The sequence below is a fragment of the Pinus tabuliformis genome, chromosome 8 (assembly GCF_031772625.1).
Source record: "Pinus tabuliformis cultivar Carrire ecotype Pingquan chromosome 8, CPIR1, whole genome shotgun sequence".
In the NCBI taxonomy this organism is placed as follows: Eukaryota; Viridiplantae; Streptophyta; class Pinopsida; order Pinales; family Pinaceae; genus Pinus; species Pinus tabuliformis.
Genome location: NC_142294.1, coordinates 88,785,906 through 88,805,827, shown reverse-complemented (window position 1 = coordinate 88,805,827; position 19,922 = coordinate 88,785,906). Strand labels below are relative to the sequence as shown.

At 38.9% G+C, this 19,922-nt stretch overlaps 1 pseudogene; it reads left to right on the top strand.

Annotated features, from left to right (window-relative positions):
- Window positions 1-12,521, top strand: part of LOC149234278 (glyceraldehyde-3-phosphate dehydrogenase A, chloroplastic-like) — an 88,135-nt pseudogene extending 75,614 nt beyond the window's left edge.
- Window positions 12,522-19,922: the final 7,401 nt, after the last annotated feature.

The following is a 19,922-nucleotide window of genomic DNA, read 5'->3' as shown; positions in this document are numbered from 1 at the left end:
GTGGGGGCCACCTAGGCAGGCCTCTGCATATCAAGACAAATATTATCTATATCAGCCTTGGACCTTAAATCATGGCCTGCCTCAGTGCTTAGGAGGCAGCTATGAGGGATTGTCACTTGAACAGACAGAGAAGCATAGGGTGATGGGTAATTAACTTCACCCCTTTTGATCACTAGACTGGGGATAACCGCAGGCTGGTCAATTTGCAGATCTGCATAGTCATGGGAAGATGGGTTGGCTTCAGGCTCTTCGAGAATGGTGGGACTTGCTGCTGACTGCTTCTGCTGAACAGCTTGTTGTTCTGCAGGTACAACAAATTGGTGAGCAATGCCTATAGATAATGACCTCTCATAGGCAACTCTGGTTAATAAAGGGGTGCTGCCCTTATCTTCCAAACTAGATACCTTATCCTCTTCTTCAAACTACTCTTCCTCCATGACTATAATCTGAAAAAGGGTCTTCACCCTTTTTTCTTCGTTTGCATCTTTGTTTCTTTGCAAAATCTACAACTACTCCTTTGCTCCTTTATATAGATCTGGACTTGGAAGAGAAAAGGCACAAGGAGCTCCTGCTACCTTAGAATATTGCTCAGCGTCTAATCTGGAAACTTCAGAGGCTAATTATTCTATCATCCTAGCCAATATATTGACCTTAAGATCTGAGGATGATGAGAGCTCACCCTTCTATCTTCTCCTATTAGCATCACCTTCGAGTCTCTCTGCAGCCAAAATGTTTGATTCTACTTCAAAGGCTGCATCTTGCATATCAGCCAGAGAAGCGCATCTTCTTTCTCTTAACCGCGGGAAAAACTAAGAATCGAAGGCACTGGCATAAGTGATCATAGCAGAAGTAGGGGTGGGTTTCACTTCGTATGCTATTCTGCTGTACAAATGATTGAATCTCTTGTTGAAATCAGAAAGTCGCTCACCATTCTCCCTATGCAAGTTCCCAAATTCAGTATGATAATAGACCAGATCTCTATTATCCCTCCAATGCTTTAGACACACATCATCTAAAGCCTCAATGTCTGCAATAGACCTAGGGGGTAATTCTCTGAACCATTTTCTAGCTTCCCCATCTAGGCTTTGGATAAAAACCCTCATCCACACATCCTCTTAATAGATATCCAGGTTATCAACATAACAATAAAAAGACTCTAGATGCTCTTCAGTTGTTACTCCTTCTGTACCAGTAAACTTAGGCATATATTCCTAATAATCTCCTGTAGGCATGGCATTTAAAGGAGCTGGCAATACCAAGGGTCCATACCTAGCAGCTACAATTCTTTCTATCTTTGTGAGGGCTTGCTCGCCTGCCATGACTGGAGTTAGGTGTAAGGATACTGGCAGACTGAGTGGTATGAAGCAATGTAATGGATGATAGAAACAGAGGAATATGATGCATTGTATGGGAGGCTTTCTTTGGACTAAAATCCGAAAGGGAAATGAATAACTAAGGAGATTTATGAATCTCAGAAGGTGATTTTCACTAGCAAAGATACATGGGATTTCTAAGGCTTACCTAGTCCTGATGCTCCTTTCTACGATGCTTTCTTCTGCTTAACGATCTTCTCAAGATTAGGCACTGGGTTAGCTGGTGATTTCTGAGGATTTCTCCGAGCATGCCTCACAAACTGAGCTAGAACTGCAATGTGGAGTCGCCAAAGGTTGGTCTTCCTCCAGTGGAGTCGCTAGATAGATGATTACAACCAGAAATGTGCCCAGACTTTGGCTATCATCAAAATCTAGAACTGTGTCGTTCTCCCAGGGAAGTTGAGCCTCAATCTCCTCTCCCCGGCAACGGCGCCAATTAATGTTATCACCCCAAGAAACTCTCCTAGGTTGTATCTCGGAGATGCTCGGGAACATTACAAACTCAACAAAATGTTGGAAATGGATGAATGGAAGGAATGATGCCTATTAAAGCTAGATAACCACTTCTACTATGATTAACTCTAGACATGGGTGAATACCCCCAGACTACAAGGCTTTAGACCACCAATTACTCACAATTTGAGGATTAGGCGAACATGGAGAATACTGACCACACCAGCAAATGCACAAGACTATGTGATGGCCGGCTGCAACCAGTAAAGAGGTCTGCAAATATATTTTCTAATGCACAGACAGGATGATAGCTCTCTGGCACTAAGTAAACAAAAACCTGCATAACACATTCAATGATACATACTAGACTTCAACACAGAGGTGGGATGATAGCCCCTCTAATGCTAAATATCAAGAGCACATGAATAAATGCATAACAGGCACAACCTAGAACAGAGTAGAAATGGAAAGTGAGCAATTAACAGCAAAAGAAGCTTGTATTAGCTGAAAATGAAGACCAAACGCTGCAAGTATCAACGTAGTTACAGTCTCTAGAAGTTGAACCTTACATCAAAACTACAACCATCAACCCTGATTACATCTGTATTCTGGGTATATATAGAGTTTCATTATAAATATATTTTGCTATTCTAGACATGGAGGGGTCATAATGGACCACCAACCGCTTTTAACTCTCTGATGGAGTCTCTGCTACAATCTAACTGTATTCTGCAAATGAATTTGACCTTCTTGGATGCTCTATTGTCCTTCTTGAGCAGGCGGAGTGTTGCATGAAAGAAGCTCCATAACTAATAAATGCATTTATCTGCTCTCGCTCTGTACTTTCCTTCCTCGGCCATTCTTCATGTTAAATGTGGTTGTTGAGGATCTAATGCGCCGAGTACTGGATTCTGGCCGCCTTCTTCCTTTGGGTACATGGGACAGGCTATGGACACGGACAATATGGTGGAGGCATGGTGGAGAAAAATCAACCATTGAATCATGTGGATCGATGGCGAGAAACGATTTGTAGAGGGTATCAGAAAAATGGGAGCGGACAAATGTGAGCCGTCGGATCGCGGGCAGACAGATCCGACTGCTATCGGGAAAAAGAGTAGCGCGGGGGATAACGTGCGGGGATGGGTGAGATGGGCGGTAAGTAGTATGTATCGCACGCTTACGGGGGTCGGGCGGTAATCGTACATGGACATGCGATCACAATCAGTGCTCGACATGTGGCGGATGGGACAGACAGAAAACTGCTTTCCCCGTGAGTTAATGTGCGTGCAGCTTGCGGGCGTGGGAGGAGCAGATAATATCGGATCACCTAGCAGGAACGATCGGATGGTGAGAGATAAAAATGTGTTAACAGGTGGGGAAACGGTGGAGACCGTTAGATCATTCAAGGAATAGATCAGACGGTGCGGGTTATTTGGTGAGGAATAGTTAGAGAAGGCGCGTGGTCATGTTATCGTGGTTATATGGGTTTGATACTTAGTGCCTAGGGGCTAAAATATCATGGATTTTCACAGAGTTATAGAGCAAAAATGGAGGTAGCAGGGTTTATGAAAATGCGAATGGAGTGAAGGAGTAGGAGAAGAAAAGCTGATGCACATCCCTTTTGAGTGTAAATGACCCAATCAAGCCTGTATTTGATCCTCAAATTGTTGGATTATAGCAGAGCTAACACTAGCTCCTTCTGGGGATGAGATCCTCCCTGTGAGGTCTTAAGAACTGCAGACCAATGCCTTCATACAAAACAAGCTTCAAAACATTGCCTAGTATCCATTGGGCATGGAGTCTAATTAAGTCTACGCTAAAACCTGTAAAAGAACATGCTTACAATAATTAAGACTCGAAAACAACATAAATCTTCAAAAATGGGCCATCTACTAGACCCTCAAAACTGTTTCTCCTCCTCTCGGCTAGCCTGTCAGCCGGTTCATCAAAGAGTTGCAAAATTGGATTTATTTGACATTCTACCTCAAAAAATTTTGGGCATTTGGCCTTGTTAGGTAGAGATGGTTTATATTTTATCCCCTCTCTGTATGCTCTCATCCTTGGATGTTCTTCATGGGAGCCTTTGTACACCTGCTGAACAACAATAATTGTTGTGTGCTTGTCTATGTCATTTGTGGCCTGCATAATTAATATAAATGGTGAACTAATGTATTCTTGTGTGGAGGACACAAAGACATCATCTGCTCCTGCATTTTTCTTAGAACAGTCCACATCCAAGGAGGATTCCCGCAACTATACACCTTCTTCCTCTGTCATCTAGCAAACTTTCCTTTCAAGCTGTGTGGGGGCCACCTGGGTAGGCCTCTACATATCAAAACAGATATTTTATATATTAGCATTGGGCCTTAAATCATGGCTTGCCTCAGTTCTTAGGAGGCAGCTATGAGGGATTGTCACTTGAACAGACAGAGAAGCATAGGGTGATGGGCAGTTAACTTCACCCCTTTTGATCACTGGACTGGGGATAACCGCAGGCTGGTCAATTTGCAGATCTGCATAGTCATGGGAAGATGGGCTCGCTTCAAGCTCTTCGAGGATGGTGGGATCTATTGCTGGTTGCTTCTGCTAATCATCTTGTTGTTCTGCAGGTACAACAAACAGGTGAGCAGTGCCTATAGATAATGACCTCTCATAGGTAGCTCTAGTTAATAAAGGGGCACTGCCCTTATCTTCCAAACCACGGACCTCCTCCTCTTCTTCAAACTGCTCTTCCTCCATGACTATACTCTGAAAAAGGGTCTTCACCCTTTTGTCTTTGTTTGCATCTTTGTTTCTTTGCAAAATCTGCAACTGCTCCTTTGCTCCTCTATATAGATCTTGACATGGAAGAGAAAAGGCACAAGGAGCTCCTGCTACCTTAGAATACTGCTCAGCTTCTAATCTGGAAACTTCAGAGGCTAATGATTCTATCATCCTGGCCAATATATCGACCTTAAGATCTGAGGATGATGAGAGCTCACCTTTTTGTCTTCTCCTATCAGCATCACCTTCGAGTCTCTCTGCAGCCAAAATGTTCGATTCTACTTCAAAGGCTGCATCTTGCATATCAGCCAAAGAAGCACATCTTCTTTCTCTTGACTGCAGTTAGAACTAAGAATCGAAGGCATTGGCATAAGTGATCATAGCAAAAGTAGGGGTGGGTTTCACTTCGTATGGTATTCTGTTGTACAAATGATTGAATCTCTTGTTGAAACCAGACAGCCACTCACCATTCTCCCTCTGCAGGTTCCCAAATTCAGTATGATAATAGAGCAAATCTCTCTTCTCCCCCCAATGCTTTAGAAACACATCATCTAAAGCCTCAATGTCTGCAATATACCTAGGGGGTAATTCTCTGAACCATTTTCTAGCTTCCCCATCTAGGCTTTGGACAAAAACCCTCATCCACACATCCTCTTCATAGATATCCAGGTTATCAGCATAATAATAAAAAGACTCTAGATGCTCTTCAGCTGTTACTCCTTCTGTACCAATAAACTTGGGCATATATTCTTGATAATCTCTTGTAGGCATGGAATTTAAAGGAACAGGCAAGACCAAGGATCCATACCTAGCAGGTACGAATCTTTCTATCTTTGTGAGGGCTTGCTGGCCTACCATGACTGGAGTTAGGTTTAAGGATACTGGTAGACTGAGTGGTATGAAGAAATGTAATGGATGACAGAAACAGAGGAATATGATGGACTGTATGGGAGGCTTTCTTTGGACTGAAATCCAAAAGGGAAATGAATAACTGAGGAGCTTTATGAATCTCTGTAGGTGATTTTCACTAGCAGAGATACATGGGATTTCTAAGGCTTACCTGGTCCTGATGCTCCTTTCTACGATGCTTTCTTCTGCTTAACGATCTTCTCAGGATCAGGCACTGGGTCAGCTAGTGATTTCTGAGGATTTCTCCAAGCATGCCTCACAAACTGAGCCAGAACTGCAATGTGGAGTTGCCAAAGGTTGGTCTTCCTCCATTGGAGTCGCCAGATAGATGATTACAACCAGAAATGTGCCCAGACTTTGTCTATCATCAAAATCTGGAACTGTGGCGTTCTCCCAGGGAAGCTGAGCCTCAATCTCCTCTCCTCGGCGACGGCGCCAATTAATGTTATGACCCCAAGAAACTCTCCTAGGTTGTATCTCGAAGATGCTTGGGAACATTACAAACTCAACAAAATGTTGGAAATGGATGAATGGAAGGAATGATGCATATTCAATCTAGATAACCACCTCTACAATGCTTAACTCCAGACATGGGTGAACACCCCCAGACTACAAGGCTTTAGACCACCAGTTACTCACAGTTTGAGGATTAGGTGAACATGGAGAATACTGACCACACCAGCAGATGCACAAGACCATGTGATGCCAGGCTGCAACTAGTAAAGAGGTCTGCAAATCTATTTCCTAATGCACAGACAGGATGACAGCTCTCTGGCACTAAGTAAATAGAAACCTGCATAACACATTCAATGATACATACTAGACTTCAACACCGAGGTGGGATGACAGCCCCTCTAATGCTAAATATCAAGAGCACATGAATAAATTCATAACAAGCACAACCTAGAACAGAGTAGAAATGGAAAGTGAGCAATTAACAACAAAAGAAGCTTGTATCAGCTGAAAATGAATACCAGACACTGCAAGTATCAAAGTAGTTACAGTCTCCAGAAGTTCAACGTTACATCAAAACTACAACCATCAACCCTAATTACATCTGTATTCTGGGTATATATAGAGTTTCATTACAAAGATATTTTGCTATTCTGGACGTGGAGGGGTCATAATGGACCGCCAACCACTTTTAACTCTCTGATGGAGTCTCTGCTACAATCTAATTGTATTCTGCAAATGAATTTGTCCTTCTTGGATGCTTTGTTGTCCTTCTTGAGCAGGCAGAGTGTTGCATGAGAGAAGCTCCATAACTAATAAATGTGTTTATCTTCTCTCGCTCTGTACTTTCCTTCGTCAGCCATTCTTCATGTTAAATGCGGTTGTTGAGGATCTAATGCATCGGATACTGGATTCTGGCCTCCTTCTTCCTTCGGGTACATGGGACAGGCCATGGACACGGATAGTATGGCGGAGGCATGGTGGAGAAAAATCAACCGTTGAATCGCGTGGATCGACGGTGGGAAACGATTTGTAGAGGGTATCGTGAAAAACGGGAGCAGACAAATGTGAGCCGTCAAATCGCGGGCGGACAGATCCGACGGCTATCAGGCGGAAGAGTAGCGCGAGGGATAATGCGCGGGGATGGGCAAGATAATCGGTAAGTGGTATGTATCGCACCGCTTACGAGGGTCTGGTGGTAATCGTACACAGGCGTGCAATCATAATCAGTGCTCGACACGTGGCGGATGGGACAGATAGAAAACGCTTTCCTCACGAGTTAATGTGCGTGCAACTTGTGGGCGCGGGAGGAGCGGATAACGTCAGATCACCCGGCAGGAACGATCGGACGGTGAGAGATAAAAACGTGTTAACAAGCGGGGAAAACGGCGGAGACCGTTAGATCGCTGAAGGAATAGATCGGACGGTGCGGGTTATTCGGTGAGAAACAGTTGGAGAAGGCGCGCGGTCATGTTATCGCGGTTATATGGGTTTGATACTTAGCGCCTAGGGGCTGAAAGATCATGGATTTTCACAGAGTTATAGAGAAAAAATGGAGGTAGCAGGGTTTATGAAAATGCGAACAGATTGAAGGAGTAGGAGAAGAACAATTGATGCACATCCCTTTTGAGCATAAAAGACCCTATCATGTCTGTATTTGATCCTTGAATTGTTGGATTACAGCAGAGCTAACTATTACGAGTTCTCTTTATGAGTCAAAAATTCTTCGATGGTCTCCTCTTCAATATTCTCAAGCCCTTCAATGGGTTGCTTTATATCTTCCCCCAATTGTATATGGGACCTATCTATCTCATCTTCTTCTAGAACAGAATTTAGATTCTGCTTGTCTTCTTCTTCCTTTATGACAATATCAGCAAATTTTCCTTCTTTACATGTTTCACTTGCAAACATACACAAATTGTCAGATTTAAAACCATGTTACCCTTTGGCCTCACTTGAAATTTCATTCTTCAAGTCTTCATCTTCAGTCAGCATCTCCTCATGCTATTTTGAACTATCCCAATAGTCCATGAGATCTTCACTTGATCTCCATTTTTTAGCTTCAATGTAGTCTTCACTTTCTCCCAGAATTTCTCCCTGTTCTAGTTCACAAATGGACTCTTCCATTTCTAACTCAACTTCCTTGAGTTTTTCCCTCAGCCACTTTACTTGCTTTTGCTGTAGCCTTCTCTACATCTCATGCCATTCCACTGGCTTCTTCCTTAATACCCAACCTTGTCTCTGGTTTTCCTCTACTATTCTCCTTAATGTATCGGGTTGATCTTTTAACTCTGCAATCTCTTTGTCAATTTACTCTTGACTCGTCATCTTGCCATCTTCTTTGGCATTCTTCTTCTCATATCTTCTGTTGTGGCTTCTCTCTGAACCTTTGCTATGACTATCAATAGTCATCTTCTTCTCCTCTTCCTTCATGAGCTCCTCACTCATCTGCAATAAGCCTCTGCAACAGCTAGTCCTCCTCGCTGCAATCTTACCTCACTAAGCTCTCCTCACTCAGTCTTTTGGTAAGCATGGGTCCTCTGTCTGGAACCTCCTCTTGAGCAACACCTTTTCTCCTTCTAGGCTTCTGCAATCTCTCACTCTCTCTTGAGAACACTTCAGCTGTCCTCTCTGTCCAATCTCTTGTTGGATTTTTCAGGTTCACTGCCACTTTTTCTTCAGAGTGTTTTCCTTACTCTGTCTTCAAGAACACATCTGGTTCTCCTCTCACAGCTTCTCTTGCTATCCTTTGCTAAGATGTTTCATCTGCAACCACAATCTTCAATTTCAATTTGAAACAAAACACACTATCTTACCTCCAAGATCTATGTATGATCTTATTCTCCCATTCTTCTGTACTTTGAATGGATTGTCCTTTGTTTGGTCTCCAAGTCCTCTTTCCTTCAGAACTTGTACTAAGAAATCTTGCTCTCACTTTTCTTCAAGGAATCCTCTGTTCCTGTCTACTCCAAGCCTCTGCTGGAACTGCTACAATCTCCCAAGAACTCCAAAAGTTCCCCTACAATCTTCTGTTGTAGCCTCTATCATTCATCAATTAACTTATGCACATTACCTTCTTCTGTGTGCAAACTCCTTTTCATAGGAAATCCTTCCCCGCTCCGATTAAAATTCTTCTCTGATACCAAATGATGCAGGGTTACCCCCACTTACACCCACAGTACACATGTAAAATGCATACTCACACTTGTCCCAGGTATTTTACTCTCTAAGGAGTCAAAATATTCAACCTTTAATGGTTAAGGCCCTATTCATTAGTTCCTTTATATAGGAACTCAACCACCCCACTTCAACCTTCTATCGGGACTTTAAACCTCCTCATAACCTTCATTATCCCTTAACCCGCACATATATTAAATTTCCCCTCTTTAAACCTTGGTTGATATATATTTATCACATAAAACATTCCATCTTTTGATAACATTGATTTATATATAAAACCTCACATACGTGCGCTTAACCCTTTATAACCATTTACAAAGGAAATATGTGCCAACCATATCTTTTTTCTTTATACAGCTTCTGCACGTCTGTTGAGTTTTCACCTTTATCACAATCGGGTATCGTCTCCTTCAAGGTTCACATTATTATAGTCTCTATCGCACCTGATATGCGATATTCCAATATCGGACTTCAAACTTTATATGTCCACTTCCATAATTCGTCGGGTCCGCTCCTTTAGACCTTTCCACAGCGCTCTGCCGATCTTCGAGCACCTCTAGTCACTGATCAGCGCTTTATCACTATTGACGCATCAGCATTTCACAGTCCACCAACCTTTGACCTCTTTCTAATGCGATTGCGATTAGATTGCGACCGTTGATCAAGGTTTCGATCCAACGGCCGATATCTTTTCCCGTTGCAAAGTTGCTTGACAACCCTCCACCATTGATCTTCACTTAGTAGATCCAACGGTCTACGATGAATTCGGATAGACAACAAGCATGGGTTTTAACTGCCTGATAATGCGGTTTCCACTCTTCACTTCTCTGCTACATGTTGTGTTATGAATGGAATCGGAAGGCTAACCTTCGATACCATTTACCACCTCTTTGCCACCTGAAATACCACTTAAGGTTATAAACCTACCTTCCTTTGTTAAAGTTCGCCGATGCGATATTTCAATGCTACCTCATGCGACATGATTTGGACCATTGATCTATAAGATCCAACGGTTGCTGTGTACTAACACTTCACTTCTTCATTTGTCCCTTTCTCTATATTTTACACTATCTCTTCAGCGTTTTCTCTATGTTTCAAGTTTTTCTTCAGGTTTCTTCAAAGGGTTCCACTGCTCAACTTCCTCTGAGCTTTACTCTTCTATTAATTCTCACTTCGCTACCTCTCCCCAAAGCTTCACTCTGATCTTCCACTAGATTCAATGATCCATTTATGACTCCTCTGAATCATTACGTTCCTCTGTGTATCCTTTAGAATTCTGCCTGCAACCCTGTTACAGATCCTACATATTCACATATAATTCATTCATAAAATACTCATTTCACACACTTACACAGCTAGGAATAAACCTCTGTATATATAATTATAAACAAATGATTACATTCGAGACTTCCCTGTCTCTCATAGGCCTATTCTTCAATATGAGTGGCCTCCTCCTCTACTCTGCCTGTAGGCTTACATTTATACTAGAAAGATCTATTGAACTAATTCTGGTTCCCCTCCTAAATCTACTAAACTGACTCCTAAATCCTCTATGTCCACTTCTAACTTCATTTAATTCATAAAAACTCTCTCTCATTCCTCGAATCATGAAACTTCTTAAGAGTTAAAATTGACTTTTAACTCTTTTGTCTTTATTAACCACTCATGTTCTCATTTATGTGAGAGCATTTACAAAACACCTCACATTATCTAATTAATTCCTATTCTATGTACTCAAAATCCTAAATATTACATTAATTCATCACTTAGGAATCCAACTTCCTTAAAATACACGACCCCCTATGTCTACTTAATAACAATGATTTTCTCTTAGGTTGTATGCTCCTGCATCATGATCCAAATGGAGTTGGGAGGTCTTCGTTCTAAGATCTCTACACCTGTAGAGTGACTCGAGGGCATGTCACGATGTTTGTGTTGGGGGCTTATTGGGCACGAGATCCCCCAAGGGCAGTTTTGGGGCTAAAAGCCCATATTTTGGTCCAATTTTGTAATCCAAATGTAAAGACTCCACGTTTTGTGGTCGTGCAACACGTAGATGTTAAAGACTCATAGGGTTGTCCACCCTTATTTTGGAAATGTAATGTCGGTTGTAGAAGATCTAAATAGAGCTAAGCTCTAAGTAGTTTGAAGAAAAGGAATCGATAATCATGAAGGATTGAGTCATAGCTTTAGATCAGAAGTCTATGTTTGGGTCGTAGCATAGGTAGAGGCTCTATAGCTGAGTGCGCAGAGGCGTAGAAGTCTGCAGCTAAGTGCGCAAGGTGGGTTAAGTTTGTAATTGTCTAGAATTATCAATAAAGAGAAGTATTCTACAATTTCTGCGTCTTTATTTCATGTTTATCCATTTGTTATATTGGGTATGAATTTCACTTATAATGCTTATATGATGTGCAAATTTATGTAAATGTATCGGTTAAGTGAACGCAAGTAAGAACATCTGTTTACGTGAAGCTAACTAAGATCTATTAATAGGATAAGAAAGACACTTAGGCTAGTTTGGGAGATATCTCAGTTCGCTGCCCTAGCAGAGCGAAAGTATATCAGCCCTTGGTTAGGGTTGTGCGAAAGCTGATTGTACCCTTTCGCAAAGGTACTAAAGGGTGGAATAGAGGGCTAAGAAACATGCACGAAGGCAGGTATATCTGGGATAAACCGACATCACAACCATCTCAAGGGTGTGGAAACTTGGTTCCAGCATCCCCCCATACTGCTTCAGGTGAGACTTCAGTCTGCGTTTTACAAGGTGTTGCCAAAAGGGCCAATAGTGTAGGGATTTTTTTGGCTAACTAACGTTGAACCTGGGTCATGCCCCCACAAGCCAACAATATGCTTGCTAATGTACACCTAAATTTGTTTAGTGCAAGAATCATCAAGGGCACCATGACAACAACTCATTCATATACTAGTGATCAAATACTTATCGATGCTAGTCAAAGAGATCTTATGCGCACCATAGCTACAACCATGAACATTATCCCAATATCAACAAGAGCAGCAAAGGCAATGGCACTAATTCTCCCAAGTCTTAAAGGGAAACTGAATGGAATTGCTCTGAGAGTGTCAACACCCAATGTATCAGTTGTTGACGTGGTTTCTCAGGTGGAGAAGAAGACATTTGTAGAGAAGGTGAATGTAGTGTTCCAAGAAAGTGCAGATAAAGAGCTTAATGGTATCCTCGCATTGTGTGATGAGCCTCTAGTGTCAATAGATTTCATGTGTTAAGATGTCTCCTCAACTATGGATTCATCACTCACAATGGTGATGGGAGATGATATGTTGAAAGTGGTTTCTTGGAATGACAATGAATGTGGTTATTAACAAAGGGTTGTTGATTTGGCTGACATTGTTTCCAACAATTGGAAGTCTTAGACAATCAGTTTATCCTTTCTCAACCTAAGTTTCTACATAACAAATATGGTTGTTTTCGTTTTCCATTAATGTTTTCTATGAAATGATCCACTTAGTCTAATCTATGTAATGTATGTTTTATGTTGTTTATTTCATGACAACATTATGAATAGTTTTTCAAATTATATTACAATTTTTTGGTTTTTGCAAGGTGCTTTGCATAATTCTTTTTCCCCTCTATTGGTAAGCAATGCCTTATTCAACTTACTGACATAATAGTTTCAAGCTCATAGTGTGTATTTATTAATTTTATTTTTTGAATTACATTCTGAATCATAGAATATTTATATAAAAAAATTATTCAATTTGTTAATTTTTTTTGAGAAATTGTGTATCATGATTGAAACCACTCATCTGGGTAAGTGGTATTGGGACTTAGAGGACAAGATAACATCCTTGCAAATCAATCCCTTGCAATGATTCACAACCATCAATTTTCACTCAATATCCATCATTTGATAAAGTGCAATGGCGAGTTATGTGCCAAGAGGGAAAGGATGTGGGATTGGCCTTGCTTGTCACCTTAGCCTATGAAGAGGGGATAGGTAGATGAATGATAGAGGATGTGGGACCCTTTTCCCATTTGTAACAAAAATGGTGGGTGGTTTTATAGGATAAGGTGGCCAAGGAGGTGATGTTGCAACTTCTTAGGGTGACATGTGGACCTAAGGTGCCACATCAACAACCACATCAAAAACATCCCAGATCAACAAAACTTTCCCTATGTTAAAAAAACAAAAATAAATAATTTTGGAGCCAAAATCTTATTTTGTCCATAAAAGGAGAAAAAAAATCCAAGTTAGATGAAAATTTTGGGTTAAGTCTATAATGAGGAAAATCATAGAGGTGCGAATGAGGGCCATTAACCAATTATGCACCTGATCCTGCTTCATATATTTTGTTGAGAAGTATCTTTTGGTCCTTCTTCATATCTCCAGTGTTACAACATGCATTGACAAATGATGTGTATGTTGGGTATTAGATGAGATGCCATGCTAAACCACTGCTACTCATACATCATCATGCATAGCAAGGTCAACACCAATATATCTTCCTTCCTTCCAATATTTTATGAATGGAATCCCCACATCATACTTATCTTTATTAAATGATTGTGAAAAAAATGGCATTTATTGTGTATTGCTGCTTCCAATTGCTTTGATCATTATGAAGAAAATGATCAAGCAACCTTTGAAAGGTCATGGTAGCATCTTCAAGTTCATCATAGTCATAAGATGATGAACTCATTCTTGCAATGTATCTTCTCACGTAATTTTTCATGCAATGCTATCATCTATATGGCACTCTTCACGTAGATATACACAGATACTCCATATGACAGTTACAAAGTAGGATTGTTACAAATCTTGTGAGGAAAAAAAAGGGTTTTTGCTTCATTACTCCTCGTTTAATACCCAATAGAATTGAGGGTACCAGTCTACAAAAATGTAGATTCACCTTTGAAATGATGGAAAGGGTTGCTCTCTTGCAATAATTTCTCAAGTGAACATTTTGGAGATTAACTTGCCACTATGGGTGTCACTACATAAATGCAATTTTTTTCATAATAAAATAGGCATTCCAGTTTTTGTCTTCATAAATTAGAAAGTAATGTTGAGCATGTATTCCTTAAATTCTTCCTAGTTTGTAGTGTAAATCTTGTTTTACAAACATTACCTACCACCTCCATATATTCCCAACCACTATTGGAAAAATTTTCATAAAATTCCTCAAATCGAAGGTGTTAATTTAACTCCCACAATGACTTTGTATACCCTATCATTTAACTCCACCAAACTACAACTCGATTTAATTTGAAATAAAATTTATTTTAAATGTTCTCACTTTTTTTGAATTATACCACCTTCCATATGCAACATGAATGCTTGATAGAATTTTATAAAATTCATAATTTCAAACTCTAAGTTGCAAAGGTGTTCCACTTTAACTCACCTACCTAAAAAATGCAATGAATTCAGGATGCATCAAACAAGGACCTACACAATAGGATAATTTTATAGTGTCATCTTTCTTAGTAAAGTCTTGAGTCTATCTAAAATAATATGAATGACCAAGATGATCAACTATGCAAAATAATATTTTTGGCACAAGAATTCTAACTTGTGCTGTATCAATGTTTTTCCAGCTCTATCGATGAGTTCTGTATGAATGCAAGTACACAAAAGTAAAAGAGATTAATTTGGTAAAAGAGAGAAAGAAATAAATAATTACATCCTTATACTTGTTACAACAGATATAAATTCAAGATCAAGTGTAAGAAAATTCTAAATCCATGCAGATGTTAATTTGATATTAGCACTAATTGTAGTCAATAATCTGAATTAAATTAATTCTTTGTTAGAATGGAAAGAGGGAAGTGCGGTTAATATTATGAAATAAATTAAGAGAACAATAAAAATGTATCCAGAAAGGAGGCATATCTTTCCAACACAAAAGTAGATATCTAGGTTGAAAAACAAACACCTAGCTATAGAACTCCACAAAGGAGGTCGTTGAGGATTCTTAAATACATTAAGAGCACAATAAAGATGTAACTGAAAAGAAGACATATCCTTAAAATACAAAATTAGATATCTAGGTTGAAGCACAAACACCTAACTATATAACAACACAAAGGATATCGTTGAAGTATGTCAAGTAGAGGGGTGGAATATTGGGAGAAAAATATTAGATTAATAAAACATATCAAAAGTTTATGTTGAGCTTAAAAGATTTAAATTGTTTAAGGGTATGGATAGCCTACAATAATATTCCTACCATTGACCTTTGGAGAGTTCATTTCACATAACAATCAATCAAAGTCTTTATGGTTTCTTAAAAGTAACCAAATGGTGTTAGAACAAGCATATATGTTGATGAAAGACAAATAATCAACTAGAAGAGCTTGAATGTTTTTTTATTACCTGTAACCTACCTCCAAGTTCAAAACGGGTAAGAACCAAACTTTTCTCAAGCCATATTTATTCTTTGTGCCAACAGAAGTAGGGTGCTTGATAGCCTAGGGTGGGGGAGATCCCCATGTGTGGGTGTGTCACTAATACAACAAAATGAACAAAAAAAAGACCTGATGTATTATTTATTTAAAGAATTTTACATAAAATAAAATGAAATGGCATCATATTTATTTCAATTTCTATATTTATATTTTAAGAAATTATAAACTAACATAAATCCATCTTATCCTTAGATCTATTAAACATTGATAGGGATAAAAAAAGGCAAGGTGAAAACCTCAAACATCTTTTCTCACACCAATTGATATTGTTTGAACTAAAATTTGGGAGTTGTAGCTATACCTATACAACTTGTTACAACAAAAAAATGGGAGAATTCTATCTCCAATACTCATATCCATCCATCTCCATCTCAAGATAGGCAGTATGATGATTTTTTTTTTTTCACAAATTCCATTCTCTAACATAGCTACTTGGAAACTAATTATATAACAAGATACATAGATAGATCATACCTAATTTTTCAATAGGCCTCAAAGGAAGTACCCAAACTCGACAAGCAAGGATTGTAATCCCAATGCTTTATTCCATTTAAATTCTTGTTCTTGCATTTATTTCACAGATTTCCTCCCTCTCATGACTCGCATAGAGATTAATGTTTGTTTAACTACACTTGCATAAGTGAGAGTTAGAATGTCTTCCTTTGTTACCCCTAGGATGAGGGAACATATTCCCTCACTATCTCTAATCATTTTTCCTCCCATGGATTATGATTTTGTTGTTTCACCACTTTTCCCTTGTATTTCTTCTCCATTTTTGCATTTTTCACATTTTTTTTATTTTTTGCACTTATCTTCTTACTATCAATTTTCCAAGGACTTATTATGGCTAATTTCCCACTCCTCGCTCATATATTTATATTCCAATACATGACAATATCTTTATATTCCATATGAGGAATATACATATTTCAGTCCTCGAGGAATTGCTTAGACAACAAGGCTCATAGCCATTACAAGAAATGCTCATTATGAGTTCAACACATTGTGACATGTAGGATTCCTCCCTACCACCTGCGCTAAACCTAATTGACTTTCCATGAGAAATGCCTTTATATTCCATATAAAGAATATACTTATAAGGAATATACTTGTTTTGGTTCTTCATTGATTTCTTAACAAGGCTTGAAGCCATCACAAGAAATACTCAGTATGAACTTTGTTAGCCATTTACAAAGCCTTTATTATTCAGTGAATGATTCACCAATATCTTAAAATATTTTATAATTCAATGAAAGATTCACCATGATTTTAAAAGATAATATAATTTGGCGAGAGATTCACCAAAAATATTATATATACATATTATATTATTGATAAAATTGCCTTCCATTTTTCCTATGTATCATGGGGATTCACCCATTTATTATACATATAAATTTAGGGGGGTTCTTAAAATTTTCCCCGCCCAAGACTGTTGCACTGCATAGTTTCTATGACCAAGCTCCAGCCTTGACCTCCATAATTACAAAATCCTTTCTCCCAGCCTGGCCCTAACTGGGCACTGCACAATCACAAGCCACAAGCTCATTCCCTCAACATCTGAAATGTGCATTTAAAGAATTCCCATCATCTCTTGTCTCTCATAACTGTGTAGTGTGTCCACTAAGTGTCCATCATCTCAACCTACTTCTCTTGCTCCCAAAACTGCACAGTTTTCTCCCTCTGTCTAGCCTAAACTACGCATTGTGTAGTCTCAAGGCTCAAGCCTCAACCTTGAGCTCTTGAACTATACAATTGCATTGTCACCTAGGCTCATTTGTCCTCTAGAAATGTGAAATAGGTTGATCAAGTGCCTATCCCTGCAACCTGTCATCCTAAGCTCCCAGAGTGAGCAATTTTGTTCCTCAACCCAGTCAAAAATGTGAATTGCGCAGTCTCAAGGCTCTGTTGTAACATACTTTATTTTTGATAAGTTGGTTTTTATTTATAAAAGAAGGTATGAATAATAAAGGAAAAAAATGGAAATATGAAAAAATTAAAAATTAAAAATAGATATGAAATAAAACCCCATCAAAAGAAAATCAAAATTTGCATACATGTGCCTGTTTAAATGCCACTTCATAGAAATAAATTGTATTGTCATAAATCAAGGTTTTGTGTGTAGCTTGTCTACATGCCACAACCTTTTCTTCTGATTTGAATCCTACAGTTTAATATTGACTAAATCATTTAATTTATGTTTTAGATTAGTGAATAAGTTCACCAAACTGTTCCATCTTGGTTGACCACTAGAAGATATGATAGAATAGGATAAATTAATGGCCTAATATGCTCAAATTTTGGCCAAAGTTGTATTAGATTAGGATTAATTAGTGAATTAGTTAAATAATGGCTGCTAGTCTAAATGGGCCGAAGCTAGATTAAATTTCGATTAGAATTTAACTACTTTCTTTAAATGGTGGTTAATCTTATGTAAATAAACATTATATTTCTTTTTAGTCAAGGTCATATACAACAAAAGCGATTTGTCGTGATGTGATCAAGGTAAATAGAAAAACAACAGTGATCTGCTTCCCCATCCAGATCAATGGTGGGGAAGCCACTTCACACCCCCCTCACTCCTTACCACTTATCCCCACCCCCCTCTGAAATCCGCTTTCTCTTTTCACGCACCTCCCAATACCATGTCAACGATAGCATCTCCTGCGCCTTCCGCTTCCAACCGTTGTATGTCTCGTGTCGTCGATCCGTTGCCACCTATCCATTGCCATCGATTTATTGCCTCCCATTACTATTATCCCTCTGCATTAAATTCCCATTTGTCAATCAGTAACAGATTTCCCTTAACAATAAGCTTATCCCGATGATAAATAATCCCCTCGCCCCGTTACGTCTATTTTTCTAAACTCCTCTTTCACTATTTGATTTCATTGTTCCTATTTTACAGTCTATGGCACTACTGAGTCTACAAACAATACACGTCATCTCAAGGTATCTCTATTCCTTTTTTTCTTATCCTTCATTACAATTATGTAGTCATGGCTCCTAAGAAGAAAGATAAGCCATTTACCAGTTCTTCTGCATTATGGGAAAACCCAAAGCCTTTGATGCCTTATACTTGGACCACATTCCATTGGCTAACCACTATTTCAAAATCATAGAAACAAAATGTGAATCCGACATGTTTGAATTACACAATTGGCTTAAACAAACCTATATTGACTCTGAAGATGATATAAACCTATGGGAATCCCTTTTTCCCTCGTAAATGTTTCCTCAAACCTATACTTTTACTGATCTTGTCATCTGGTGCCAAGCTAAGTATAACCATTTGCAGAGAACCGTGGTAGCTCAAAATGGAGAAACTCTAATATCTATCACCCCATAAATCATCAACAAAATGCTTTGGATCCCTGAAAATGATTCAATTAGCTTTTTCTCCACTGCAGTATTAATGGAACTATATCAAAATTTTCCCTTCCCTCAAAGAGCTCGGATTTTTGACATCTTTCTCCCTAAAGATGCTGAACTCCCTAAAAATAATCCTCCTTATCCAGCATCCATGTTCCCTGAGAGAGATAAACACATCATTTCCCTAGTTTCTTTCTTGTTAGGCTACCAAACATATCAATGGGTAGATGAAGTTGTCCTATGTTATCTATATATTTTCTATAAAGAAAACAAACATGCCTTCATGTGTAATTATAGTCAATTCTTGGTTGAAGCTATGCATGACCAATTGATGAATATTACTACTGAAGGAGTGTTTAAATACTCCTCTTTTCTAGTACATGTGATTATTTTTCAACAGGGAGATAGGTTACCTATTGTTATACACAAGGAGGATGATTAACAAGTGAATCAAGCAATCACAGAATGGACCTCATTGATTAGGAAGAACTCAACTGAGTTCAGATTTTTAGAATTCATTGATTGTTTCATTCACCTAGTTGCACAACTTCTCAACAGCCAGAGTGAACCCAATATCAGTACAGAAATCAAAAGGATCCTACATCTCAGTGATCAAGATATAAAAAGAGACTCGTATATTTACTAGAAATATAAAGAGATTAGAGTATATGACTGCAAATTGGCTCCATATAAATTTCCAAAATATGTTCCAATGATAATTTTCTCTCTGGAGAATATTAGGCAAATGCTTAATATGGATAAACTTCATTTTATTTCTGCAAGAAGAAATCTCAGTTTAAGATAAAGTCACAGGTAGGATCATTCATTTTTAATCCTAGATTAGTAGGTTTAGAATAATATGCAATACTCAAACATATGGGTTTCCAACCAAGCTTCACTTGGTCTTATTGTTGGGTGTAGAGCCTGATTATCTACTGTATTCAAAGGTATCGCCACATTAGACCCCAGTTCGA